Source organism: Anguilla rostrata, chromosome 15 (genome assembly GCF_018555375.3).
Source record: "Anguilla rostrata isolate EN2019 chromosome 15, ASM1855537v3, whole genome shotgun sequence".
In the NCBI taxonomy this organism is placed as follows: domain Eukaryota; kingdom Metazoa; phylum Chordata; class Actinopteri; order Anguilliformes; family Anguillidae; genus Anguilla; species Anguilla rostrata.
In genome coordinates, this window is record NC_057947.1 from 19,083,952 (window position 1) to 19,097,864 (window position 13,913).

Here is a 13,913-nt window from a genome sequence, read left to right on the forward strand (position 1 = left end):
TACTCCCAACACTATTACATTTTTTTTAATTTAAACTGACAGATGCTGATATGTTTTTTTCGGATGTTTTGTGTGTCTGGTTGTCTCATGTTATCCTATGCTATCTTGCAGCTGAAGTGCTTGCATACTCGCCTGTGAGCTCACTCCATATACTCAGTACTGTGCAGTCTCTCCCTGGTGACCACTGGTCACCTTTTGGCTGCTGTGAGGAATTAATGCGAAGGTAATCTGTGGTAGTTTGACCTACTTAAACTCACCCAGCCTCTGGTGGGTTTAGGCCTTTATGACTCCCTGTCATTGACGAGGCTGAAGGCTGAGGCCACAGGTCCCTGCTTGCTGAGAACCTTCAACTGGGCCTCTTGTGAGCCCATGTTATACCTAATAATGGCAAGTATCATGTAGCATTACAAACTCTCCTTAAGCCATTAGCCAATGTAATGGAAACAGTTATAGCTAATACAGAGCCCAAATGGCTCATTCCTTTGGGTCTCAGACGGTGACCTGTGCTGTCAAGATCAGTTGGCAGGCTTCATTCCAGTAAGCAGGCAGTGCTTAGTGGAAGAACCTGCTGTGATACCAGACTCTGTTCTGGCCACACTGTCAGAATGTTTTTGCTCTGAGCTATGCGCATAAATATATGTATGCATAACTCGGTCTGTGCCAAGGCCCGATTCATAAAAAATTCCCAGAGTTAAAAGCACTAAAGTGTGGGGAAATACTCAGGATAAGAGGAAACCCTAGGCTAAAACTGAGAACTGTTTCCTCTCATTTAAAGTCATTCACAGGGTTAGATCTTATTATTGCTCATCAAACTTTGAAAACATTGGAGGTTTTAATGAGGTCTTACTTGAGTTCTTAAGAGTACAGTTTGCTGAATGCTTGAGGATAAATTAAGCTGCATAAATAACTGCAGCTAGCTGATACCTTTTATCTGAAATGGAACATCTTTAGGGCTACAATGACAGTGAATTAACCTGGGAATACCAGTTCTGCTAGGCAGAGGTTTTTGTGACGGGTTTAATCAGAGCAAAAGTCACATCAAGAAGGCGAAAAATTGATGCCATCCCTCTCTAATTAAAGGTGTTGTCAGCACTGAGAGACTTGAGGTAAATATCAAGCTATCCTATGTGGGTTCATTGTTTCATGTCGTGTGTCGCTAAGTAGATCTCCCATGACCTGCAGTTTGCGTGTGTGTGTTCATGTTTGGTTCGTAGCTTTAGAGTACATGTTCACAAACATCAGGTGGCTTTTCCTTCCCTGGGAGATATAAAGCTCTTTTGTCTAATACTTGCACTGTAATGGAGTTTAGTCCCAACTCATTTCTGTGAGCTGCATACAACGACCTTTATAAATTCATGCACATGACAAATCTATATACAATACTTGGAAACTCTCACGATTTTCCCAGTGAATCCTCTGAAATTCATTCCTGTCAACCAGTCTCCTCCCACTGTTGCAATTCTCCCATTATTTTTCCTGCTTTAGGACAAATTTTCACATTTTTTATTTCTTTCTGTTATTACAACTTGCCTGTGCAACATGTTGGGTTAGTATAACTCAAAAATTATACTGGGACCACCCGGACAACAATATTCCTACACTACATGTGTTGTCTCCATGGTTACATGTTCATGAAGAGAGCTGCTATCCTGAGTGATTGATTTGAAGGAGAGACAAATGGAGGGTTCAAATAAAGAGAAACCCGTGTAAATTTGAAACATCCTAGAAAGAAGAATTTCCCTTTCTTATGGAACGTTTCAAATGAAAGGGGAGTGCGTTTTGGGAAATCTGCCACATTGATTTTTCTGTCAAGCATTTTTCCGTCAAGTTCAGTATTTCCATTTAAAAGGTAGCCCCTATCGTTCTAGTTAAGTAACAAGCCAGTGTAATACTAGGTTTGCTGTTACTCCTGTAACTTAGTGTTAACATTCAGTTTAATCGTGGTTCAAAATGGCTTGTCACTCTAGTCCGTTTGCTTGAAAACTGCTGCTACACTGTCATAGCAAAATCATAGCGAAGCTGTATTCCTTCAAGTTCCTATGTGATGAGATGCGAGCTAACAGCCTAACAAGATGGACACTTGCAAAGTTTAATAAATACGGTATGCATACACAGTTCATATTATATACACATACACATACTGCATACAAACTGCTAAGCTAGCTCAGCGTTTATGTTAAGATATTCTATGTAAAATATGTTTTCTTTATCATACATTTCACTTTCTGCAATCACTAATTGATATTATTTTATTTTTTTAATCCAATAGTGACGTGACATCATGTGAGACCACTGGTTTCAATGCCAGGGGAGGCTAGATACATAGCTATATTGTAGCCAGCATATGAAGTGTGCCATAGGTATGCAGTTATCAGTTTTTAATGCCCACCTTCCAGCCGGCCAGAGTATTCATCCAGACTATGCTATAATTCACCATATTTCAACTGTATATTAAGATGGATTGTAAAATTTAGATGGTTATTCATAAATTGGGTTTTTGTTGAAACGTACATTTATAAATGAAAATTAACATCAAAATACTGTCGCAGTGGGCTTATTATTTTGTTATTTTCATGCTTAAAATCACCAGTATGCAGGAAACAAAAACTTTTTTTTTTTCTGACAGAGGACCCTCAGATGCCCCACTTTGTAAAATTTATCAGATCCCAAGGTTGGCAAGTATGCTATATACAATATACAGTTGACATTCAAGTTCATCTTTTCACCTGACAAAGAATTTTTAAGCATTTGAAAGGCAAATGGAGAATTATGTTAATGTGACTGTGAATGCAGAATATGTTCATTGAATGCATTCAAACAGGAGTGCAGGAGAGGTTTTGGTGCGATACACAGACATGTAGCATGTTTTAGTGTGGAAAAAAGGCTTATTTCTGCTTGCAGTGTGCACCCTAGAAACTATACATTTTAAAATGAACATTTACGGCTTGTTGAGAAATCTGCAGCAATACCAAATTTCATAAGAAGGTTTTTTATGAGACTTCCAACTGCTCAAATGATTTTAAACGCCTGAGGAATGCAGGCTGTTCTCACTAAACCAGTAGGACAGTTTGCTGCACATTAACATAAGGAAATATGGAAGTTAAAGCATAGCACAGGGAAGATTGTACTACTTGTCAGTCAGAGATTAGTTGGCTGTTTGAGCGCATATGATGCCAGATGTACAACCAGCGGCCATACTAGCCTATAGCCCAGTCATGTCAGATTGATGGAGCTTAGCTGGCTTGGACTTGTTTAGTACTTGGATGTAAGACCTCCTTGTGAAGTTGAATTGCTGACTGAGTGGTGTTGGTAGGCTTGTGTGGAGCCTCTGCCTTCAGGGCCCAATGGAAACCCAGTGCTCCATTGCGGGGTGCACTGTGCTGTAGGAGGTGCTGTCCGCCAGACGAGATGCTAAGGTGTGGGATCTCATTCACTGCAGTCATTAAAGACCACATGGCACACATGGAAAATTGGGTCCTCAGTAAACACTATCAGTTTAGGTAAAGGTAAATAATAGTAATTTCTCTCTCTCTCTCTCTCTCTGATTTACTGGTATTAGCAATACTGTATCTTTCGTCCCGGAATTCACTTTATTACTACAAATACTTATATATTATTACTACAAGATGTTCCCCAAGTTAATGGCTTTTTAGGTTCTGAAATATATGAAGTTATATCTTCTCCATCGAAAATTTAAAATGAGTTAAATGAGTCTTCCCTCAAATGATTTGTGTTAGGTTTCGGAAGCAAGTTCTTCATGTTCACCGGAATCCTTTTTACAGTAAGAATAAAAGGTTCCCTGGAGATTTAGCTAGGTAATCTTCTATTTTTAAATGTACTTATTTATTACTGTGTGTGTGTGTGTGTGTGTGTGGTTAACAGCATGCACAGTAGGAGATACTTTAATGACTGAAACACCCCTCTGCTACCCTGCCATTTCCCTCCTTGTGATCATCCCTGGCATTGGAATGCACTATTTTCATAAATGACTCAACATCTACTCTGGGCCTGTTTGTGTCCTTGCTCAGACAGTGTGCAGGACCGCCCGCCCCCACCCACAGTCCTACCCCCACAAGCACCAATCTTGGTCATGGTGCCCTTGTCATGATGTAATGTTCTACATCTTGGTTTGTTTTTTGCTTTCTTTTAAAGAGCATCAGTCTGCCCTGTGATGGAGGGAGGGACAGCCCAGTTTGGTGATGCATGACTGTCCTCTCAGAAGCAGGGTACAGACGCTAGCTGGAGGGAAGGGATAATGCAATGAGACATCTGTATTTCAAGGTTAGGAAATAAGATGTCTACTCCTGCTTCAGACGGAAAGCGGCTTCTGCCATCACTCCCAGCTGGCACCATGGTTACCAGGCGCTCATTACCACACTGTCTGGCGCCGTAATAAAGCGCCGGCATCCCCTTTGAAGCTGGATTGCAGGAAAAATGCATTTTATGTGCCTTCCGTTTTCCAAAACGGTATTTAGCAATTCCCTCTAAGGCATTGTACCGTTTTTCTTCAGTGGTGGTGGGGATTCATTTCTGAGAAGACTGCAGTCAGTTCTGTTTGAAGTGAAGGCGATATGAATGCTACAAAGTGGCTTTCTTAAATTTGTAATGAAGACCTGTGAAAGCCTGCTTTAAATGTGTCTAAAAATGTTTCCAAGTTCATTTATTCAAATATAACAAGTAACTCCATTTGACTTGTAAGAAAAAAAAGAGTAGGTCTGTAAAATTTGTAATGTCACTCTGATGAGACTCTGTGCTTCCTGTTGGAATGAGGCCAGTTGAAGTGTTAAAATTTGCATTTTATATAACAGCTGAAGATCCAAAGAACTAAGCTTCCTTTCCTTTTATCCGTGAAGAATTATGACGCACCATTCAAATCCCCTTCCCGGTTGAGTGAAAGTTTGGAACCTGAAAAAATATATCTCTGAAGTTATTTGCCTAAATCAGAAAAAGAAAAGCTACAGAATATTCACCGTTTTTGAACATACCTAATAAGGACAGTGACAATGGGCAAGGACCAGCACAGGTCTTAAATCTTACAAGCAAGCTATCTGTCGATGTCCAGTTGTTTTATGCTATTGTAAATTCTGTCTATCGAAGACTTAGTGAAAGAGTTCATAAAATGTCTAATCTACTGGGTAGTTCAATAAGAAATGCACATGCTGGTAGCTGAAATTAATTAATTATTTTATTTTATTTTATTTTTTTGCTTCTTAATTTACCAAATGAAATCTTTTACAAAACATGTAATCACATCTAAGTCCAGCAAGGTTTACAGTACATTTTATGTGATTAATGCACTAGCCTGGGACCATGTCTCATTGAATTCTGCTCACAGCACGCACATCATTTAGACCGATACCTACGAGCGGCTCTGTGGTTTCTGACTGCACTAGGACTGCTGTGGTCTTCTGCACTCCTTTGTGGAGCTTTTTATTGGTACAGTGATTCTGTAATAATGCTGCATTGTGTACTGCTGAGTTATTTTGAGCTCTCAGGAATTTTCATCTCTTCTGCTTTCAGGTTTTTTTTTTTTCACTGAGTGTCCAGCATGTAGTGTTGTGTAAAAAACTAAACAGTTGCTTAACTGTGTTAAGGATTGTGTGTTGCAGTAAGTTTGTACAGAGATCAAAGTAAGATGGTGTTACTGCAATCTTAAAATATGCAAAGGTCAAACAGCCAACCTAACACATTGTTCACTTCTCCTTAAACTTAAATCCTGTACCAAAATCTCCCATATCAACTGAAAAGTCTTAAATGTCTGTGATTTAGTCAGTATGGGGATTAATCGCATAGTTAAGTGATAGGTTCAAGCAATGTCCTGTAGATAGTATTCTGCAGGATATTAGATCAAGCAAGACTGAGACTGGGGACACAGTATGTGTGCACACAGTATACTGTAATTAAACGTACTGAGCGTTTTGGAACCAAGTAAAGATGTTGGCCAAGTAAATGTACGAGGTATTGTATAGCTAATTATTGGATTAGTTGAGGGGGATATTTTAAATGTAAATGTTAAAGTAAAGTGCTGAGTGTTTAATGCTCAAAAAAATTGTATTTTTAATCACCAAGTAAATATTTAGAGAATTTTTGAGTCAGGTAAAAGGTGGGTCAAGTGAGGTGAATATAGTATCTTTTGATTGCCTTTTCTGTACACTGTGTTTTCTAGATGGGGAAATAACATGTTATTTAGTGCAGTCATCTGAGGCAGTCATAACAGCACTCTTCTGGAAAGTATTATGGGAGACAGTGCTGTTCTAGGGGACTAAAGTTACTTACTGCAGCTGGTTGTTGTTTGCTTATTGCGTTTCTCATTTGAACGGATTATAGCATGCCCCAAAGCTCTTTTTATGCATGTAGGCAATGCACCAAAAACTATGTATTTAGATTTATTAAAATAACTTGTACTTGTTAAATGCAAGTAAGCATTCATTTGACTGCTTGGTTACATTTTATTCATGTATTAATATAATTTGCTCCATCGTCAGCAAGAAATTATATAAAAACAGAGAAGAGGGTGTCTATGGAATCTAACTGTCATGCATTTTGTACATAATTTCAAGTCAGGCTGTTTAATGTTGCAGTGAGTTTAAATTTATTACAATGATGAACTGAATTACCTTATTTCAAATCAAACTGTCAGTACAGCATGACAAGGATTGAAATAATAATGAAACACTTTGTTGAAAAAGAATATGAGGGAATAACAGAAAATTACAGTTACTGCCATTTAGTAGACCTTACTGGTGTTGAGCACTTCTTTTTATCGTGAACAACATACACAGTTATCCTATTTTACACAGTGTCCATTCCTACAGCTGGGAATGTACTGAGACAATTCAGGTTAAATACCTTGGTCAAGGAAACAGTGGCCTGATCAGCCTTTGGGTGATGCGGGGAGGCCATCTTGGTTCCTGTTGAGTATAACAAGCATCTGGTCCATGGTCCTGGTTTTGAGTGTGGAGATGATTCATTTCCAGGTGGCTTCTGGGTGGGAGATCCTCAGAAGTAGTTGCAATAACATTACTCCAGTCAAGATGACATGGTGACATGTATGAATCTGCAGTTGGGCCTGTGCCACAAGGGAGACATAAATTGAAAAGGGGGTAGATGAATCCATTTTTCAGAACTGGTCTTAGTGATCAGTCAAGAAAACGAGGGGTCAATGTTAAATGTCACATCCTTTTTAAATGTCAATATCTTTACTGTCATATGTTTCTAGGTGCTTATAAAGAGTGGTGGGTTGGAACCCCACATGTGAATCTTGGATCAGAGTTAGTGGGTGAGGATTTGGGTAGCCCAAATGCATGTGAATCATTTGCTGATTTCACCTGTCAGTCAAATTCAGATGCGCTACCATTTACATCCTGAAATTTTTTTTTCCAAAAATCTTTTGGGATTACTGGGAAATTACCAGGTATTGCCCTCCTGTTACCAGAATATCTGAATTGAGGATTGCCTGTGTGTCCTCAACTAGTCCACCTTCCATATATTCCATAGTTTTTTTTTTATTGTTTTTTTTTAGTATTTAATTCTTTAAGATTTAGTGACTCAGTTGGCCACCTGTATTGAAAATAAAGAACAAAGCAAAGTTTGAGCTGTAAAAATAAATGCTTGGTCGAGTTGATTGACTCTAGATCTTGAGTGTGTTTTAACTGTCATTCATCTGTGTAACACATTTGAGTTAAGTAACACATTCTGGTTTAGGGACGGTCCTCTGTAGTGCTCCCTGATGAGATGGAACTGCTGGGGCCTTGCAGCTGCTTCTCAATGGTCTACTACGCACTGCTCCAAGTTTTCTATCAAGGGTGAAAGGGCAAATATTTCTCAGATTTTTTCTCTCTCTCCATCTTTCCCCATCCCCATCCCCATCTCATCCTCCTCCTCCCCTTTGAAATTGTTCCTCCTCTCATCTCTTAAATGATTTTCATTAAGTTTTAATGAGGGGAGCATCTGAATGAAATGTAGTTTTGGGCAGAAGCCCTTCAAAAAAACGCCCTCTCTCCTCTCCTTCTTTTTCCCTCATGGCTGAATTATCTCCATGGCCTGTCAGCTTGGTGGGTGTTATTTATTTAGGCCTATGTTTTACTGATGGTCATACTCACCAACATCATTCTTTCTCCATTTTTCTTTGGCCATTTGACGGCTTGCTGGTTTATGTTTTCACCATAAATGTGGCAACTAGAGAGAGAGAGAGAGAGAGAGACATGGAAAGCAGACAGCATGCTCATGGGTTCTGTGGGCGAGACTATCACGTGCAGGGACGCTTGGCTGGTTGGCGTTGCCACCCACTAATTGAGACTGTGAAGCTCTGTGCTGGGAGAAAACACATGCTGATGAAATGCCGTTGTGTTCTGTAATCAATGATGGCAGCTTTTATTATATTTGAATCCTTATCATTAGGGAATGTTCTCTCTTTGTTGATGGAGTTTACAATGGTTTGTTTCCACAGAAACATCATTTTTGTCAAATCAGATGTGGGCAGTGAGCCTTTTTTTCCTCAAATACACGGTTTGGTGAGAGTTATTACTTAAATGAGCATATTTTGCAGAAAATTTGGAGTAGAGTCTCCTCTTCAAGGCTGCATATAAACCCAAGAATGTGTTTCTGTGGCAAATGACTCAAAATTAAGGAGCAGGTGACTCCATACTTTATCCAAAATGTTACCTGGATGGCATTTTGGATTAATCAGTTTATCTTATAGCTGCTTTATGCACAACTTTTATGTTCACAGATAAACAGGGAAAGAGGGAGATCACAACATAGCAGCCTTCTCTATGTTTTCTAAGGTGTTTGTATTGTTCAGTTTTATACTTGCAAATAAATTGCAATTTTGCCAAGTATTTTAGACCTAGACTGTTATTAGGAGCCAATTTAGGATAGTTCGGTGCTACAGTAACAATATGGCATGACCCTACATGCAGTTTCAAGAGCTAGCCCTGTGATGGAGAGCTCCAAAGACCCTTTTCATGCCAGGAGAAAACCTGGTGTAATAAACTTTTTAAAATTGTTTTAAATGTATTAATTAATTGTTGAGTAACAACTAAAGCCAGAAGATCTTGTACTGCATATCTCCAGGATCAGGGTTGGGGTCCACATGCTGCAGATGTTGTGCTGTCAGGGTATAATACAGTCACAGGAGCACATGACCCAGCCCTTGAGGAGTTAGGGAGTAGGGAGAAGACGAGCCTGTAAAAAACGAATGATGCGTACGCGCACAAATGAGAAGAGCCCTCCACACAATGCAGGCCACTTCTCCCCCCCTGGCCGCGCCGCACGTCCTGCTGCTTATCTGCTAATAAATGCCAGACAGCTTCTCAAGAGTGCAGGCTTAACATTATCTCCCTGTGGTTAAAGAGCTGCCCCAGACATGCCACTGCCTGTAATGGGAGTTTGCTCTCATCTCTGCTGTTATCCTGCGAGGAGGAGCAGACTACACAGCACCAGGATTGACACTGTTTATGTCACTCAAGAAACCGCAGGCTGCAGGCGTGCTTGGTGATCCCTGTTACCTCTACAGATGAGGTAACCCCCCCCCATTAGGTAAAGGGGGCAGGTCTGCAGCAGAGCAGAGGTGTCTTTTGTGGGCTTGTCTAAAGCAGCTCCCTTACTCAGTGCATCCCCTCAGGGATCTGTTAAGGTCTGCTGTGTAAAGATTCTTCAAGGTTAATTTGTGACCAGAGGCCAATGAAGCCTGCTGTCTACAGTGTGCAGTCTATTGTACACTTTTCATTAGCATAATGCAAACTGAAGAATTGGACAGTGAAAGATTTAATGTTTACCTATGTAATTGTTCACCGCGAGATTAAAGAGGACTTGCTGAATAGGCACAGCCTTACCATTGTAATTAATAGCTTAAGCAATGTTTAGCATTATTAAATCAAATTCATCCTCATTATCAGCATTATACAGTTAATAGCAAGTTGAAATTGAATTTATTAAAACCAAACCTATGTCTGAAAAACGAGAGAACATACTTTGAGTCTTGGTTTGTTTTAGTAGTTTTTTTCCCCTGTGTGTGTATAATCACAGTGTACATTTAGGCTTATGTCTTACGCTGCTAGCAGAAAAGCAGTTGGTCCTATGGACCGCTCAGCAGTGATTGGTGGGAACCTCTCCTCTGCTGAATTTTTATCAGGAGGCTGGCTGAAGACTGCAGGGGGTCAGGTCTAAAGGTCAGCTTGCCTTTCTGAAGATGATTTCCATAATCGCTGCTGTGCTGACCTTAAATGCCTTTGTGACTCTGGAGTGTTACACCGTAAGTGCGGTGCATCGGGGATGGATGTTTTTTTTTTTTTTGAGACCCCAGGGGGTAATGGTGGTTCACCTTCCTGTACCGTGCACACAAAGCAGGCTGTACTGCACTCTCATTTGATAGCAGTGTTGAGCAGTGGTCAGGAAACTCGACTCCTCAGTGGGGTACAGTAGCTGTACCCTCAAGACAAGCATTTAAACCTTAAACTGCAGTGAGTAAAATTTCACCTTTTCAATAGAAAACATATCTGAACTACAGAAGTCACTCCTGATAAGGATGTCTGGTAAGCCAGTGCCTCGTGATTATCCACCCTATTGTCAACAGCATTTTTGACATAAGTAGGTCATGTAGGCGGGCTGAACAGACTGCTAGTAAATGTTGACATTAACTGAGATTAAACAGTTGGGTTGCTTTAAATGAAAGCCATAAACCACCATTGGTCCCAAATGATAAAGACATGTTTCTGGTACTTACTGTAATGTGCCTTATGCCTTGATGGTTCAGTAGGACGTGAGAGTGATTGGTGAGCTGTCACACTAACAGAATGAGAATAAAAGAGAGGCTTGAGGGTACATGATGCCCTCAGTAAGTCATGCGAGCGGCTGTACCGGAGGGGACAGGGGAACTTTAGGAGGGTCATGCCTCCTTTTTGGCAAGGCAGTAAACTTGATTTTCACACCTGTGTACATCTCTCAGCGGAACAGTATTCCTGTGATAATGTGCGCTGTTTTCTAACCCTCATTAAAATTCTGTACACATAAAAATGAAACGCCCCATCACCGTCACTGATTCACAGAGACACTCGTAAAGGCCATCAGAAGGTGTATTGTTATACAGACATAATTTGTCCTAATCAGGTCTGAAGCAGTGCAAATCCAATTCCAGTAGGCCTTATGTTGGCCAGGACACATAAAATGGCCCCTGCATTTTCCCCTATGTGAGCCTGTGTGGTATGGATGCCTGTGCTATGGTTTAGGTGATCACCTCACCTGTTTTCTCTCACACAGTTTCTTTTCCAGCCTCTTGTGCGTGCCCCCCCCGCCCCCCACCCCATGCTCATGTTCTTCTTCTTCACTTTCTTGAGTGATGCATTTGTTCAGGGATTTACAAGGCTGTTATGGAAAATGACTGACTAAGGAGAATACAGTAACACTGATAATGAAAGCTTCATCTACTTAACCATTCTTTAACAAAGTCATTTGACAGTGAGGTCTCTCTTACAATGATGTAACAACCAAAAGGCTGAATATGACACATCAGTGCTGTCTTGCAGAAAACACGCTAATTAAAAATACAGACATGTACAAACAAGCAGATATCCAAGTACCATACATACACAAATCCCAAAACAGTGGAGCAGATGTCTGATCAGAGCAGTGCACATTTAAAAACTGATGCTATAACAAACATAGTTCATTTTAGATTTGTATCTGATTCAAGTCATCTAGTCCAGGCGTGGAGAATGGGATCTGATCATGGGGAGTACTGATTCGGTCCCCCTTTGCTGCTGTAACAGCCTCCACTCAACTGGGAAGGCTTTCCACTAGATTTTGGAACATGGCTGCGGTGGATTCACTTCCATTCAGCAACAACCGCATTAGTGAGGTCGGGCACTGATGTTGGGCAATAAGACCTGGCTCACAGTCGGCATTCAAATTCATCCCAAAGGTCTTTGATGGGATTGAGGTCAGGGCTCGGTGCAGGCCAGTCATGTTCTTTCACACCAAACTCGGTAAACCTCACTTTGTGCATGGGGGCATTGTCATGCTGAATCAGGAAAGGACCTTCCCCAATCTGCTGCCACATAGTTGGAAGCATACAGTACATTGCTCTAGAATGTCATTGTATGCTGTAGCATTAAGATTTCTCTTCACTGAAACTAAGGGGCCTAACCCAAACCTTGAAAAATAGCCCCAGAGCATTATTTTTCCTCCACCAAACTTTACAGTTAGCACTATGCATTCGGACAGGTAGCGTTCTCCTGGCATTTACCAAACCCAAATTTGTCCGTCAGACTGCCAGGTAGTGAAGCGTGATTCATCCCTCCAGACAATGCATTTCCACTACACCAGAGTCAAATGGCAGTGTGCTGTATACCACTTCAGCCAATACTTGGCATTGCGCATGGTGATCTTGGGCTTGTGTGCAGCTGCTCAGCCACGGAAACTCATTTCATGAAGCTCCCGACAAACAGTTCAGCTCCAGCAGGGCAGAAATTTGACTTCTTGGAACGGTGGCATCCTATGACAGTGCCACATTGAAAGTCACTGAGCTCTTCCGTATGACTCATTCTACTGTCAATGTTTGTCTATGGAGATTGCATGGCTATATGCTTGATATGCACCTGTTAGCAATGGGTGTGGCTGAAGTAGCCAAACCCACTAGAAGAGGTATCCACATGCTTTTGGCCATGTATATATATGAACTCACGGATGACATCTGTTGCATTTACAGTAGGGTTGAAATCTGGTTTTGATGTCCCTTGTCATTGTGTTCTGTGGCAGTCTCCTCACAAACCTTATGTAGATGGACTGTTATATTTTTACACCACATTATCCAACTCTTTCTGTATACATTTAGAAAGTTTTTTACCCTCAGCTACTTCACCATATTGTGAAACAGGTACTTGATACTTGTTGTTAAGCTAGACACAGTTCCATAAGAGGCTGCCTGGTTGCTGGATGTGTTGTTGGTGAGCCAGCAGGAGCCGGTCTTATGTCCAGACTGAATAAATCCTAATTACTTCAAAGGGTAGTGATGGGCACTGTGCTTTATAATGCCATCCTTCTGAACCGAGGCCTTGACTGACTTGGGTCACTAAAGATCTTTACGAAAGGGATGTTAGCCCCATTGTCCTGGTCAAATTCTTTAACCACTATCTCCACAAACAATATAAAACTGGCCATCTGATTTAGGGCTGCTTTCACAGACATAAGTTAAGCTTAATCCTGGACTAAATTTAGTTTTGTATGGAAAATCTCAATTCACAATTGAATTTAGTTTAAGAACTAGGCTCAATCTGTGTCTATGCGACTAGCCCATTGTCTTGTAACTGGAAAGGGTGACTACTAATGCTTGAAATTACTACTAATGCTCTACCAAGGGAGTGGCATGGAGTTTCAGAGTGCATCCTCATGTCTTCAGTTAAACCAGGACAGATGTATTCATTTGTATGGACGCCCAGTTTTAAATGAGATTAACGGGGAGGCACTGTGTGCTTTGATGTTATTAACCACTCAGAAATAGCTTTTTGAAATAATCCTGTTACAAATTTGCTGATAATGTAAGAAGGCAATGATGCCAACACTCTGAGGACCTGGGAGTAATAAATGATGTTAATATGGACATGTGGAATTCATAATGAATTTCGGATAAGTTCTAGCATGTAAAAACTGATCTCGATATTACAGATAGTCTCACTTGCACGTGCATCCCCCACCTTCCCTTCACCCCCAAACACACCCACGATTTGAGTTTGGATGGCTTCACTCTTTGTCAAAGGCAGCACCTCTAATTTTACTCAATAAGCTATGAATAGCATTGTAACAGAGTCAGTGATTGATAGGCCAAATTAGAACGGACTTTCTGACAGTGGACAACAGAGCCATATCTGATTTATATGTCAGCTGGTGTTTGGCTTTACGAGTCACTTGTGCGAGCG

The 13,913-nt window shown here is 40.8% G+C and overlaps 1 protein-coding gene across 2 annotated transcripts in view; it reads left to right on the plus strand.

The window, feature by feature from the left end:
• Positions 1-13,913, plus strand: part of dhrsx (dehydrogenase/reductase (SDR family) X-linked) — a 71,237-nt gene that overhangs the window by 35,667 nt on the left and 21,657 nt on the right. The window lies entirely within an intron of this gene.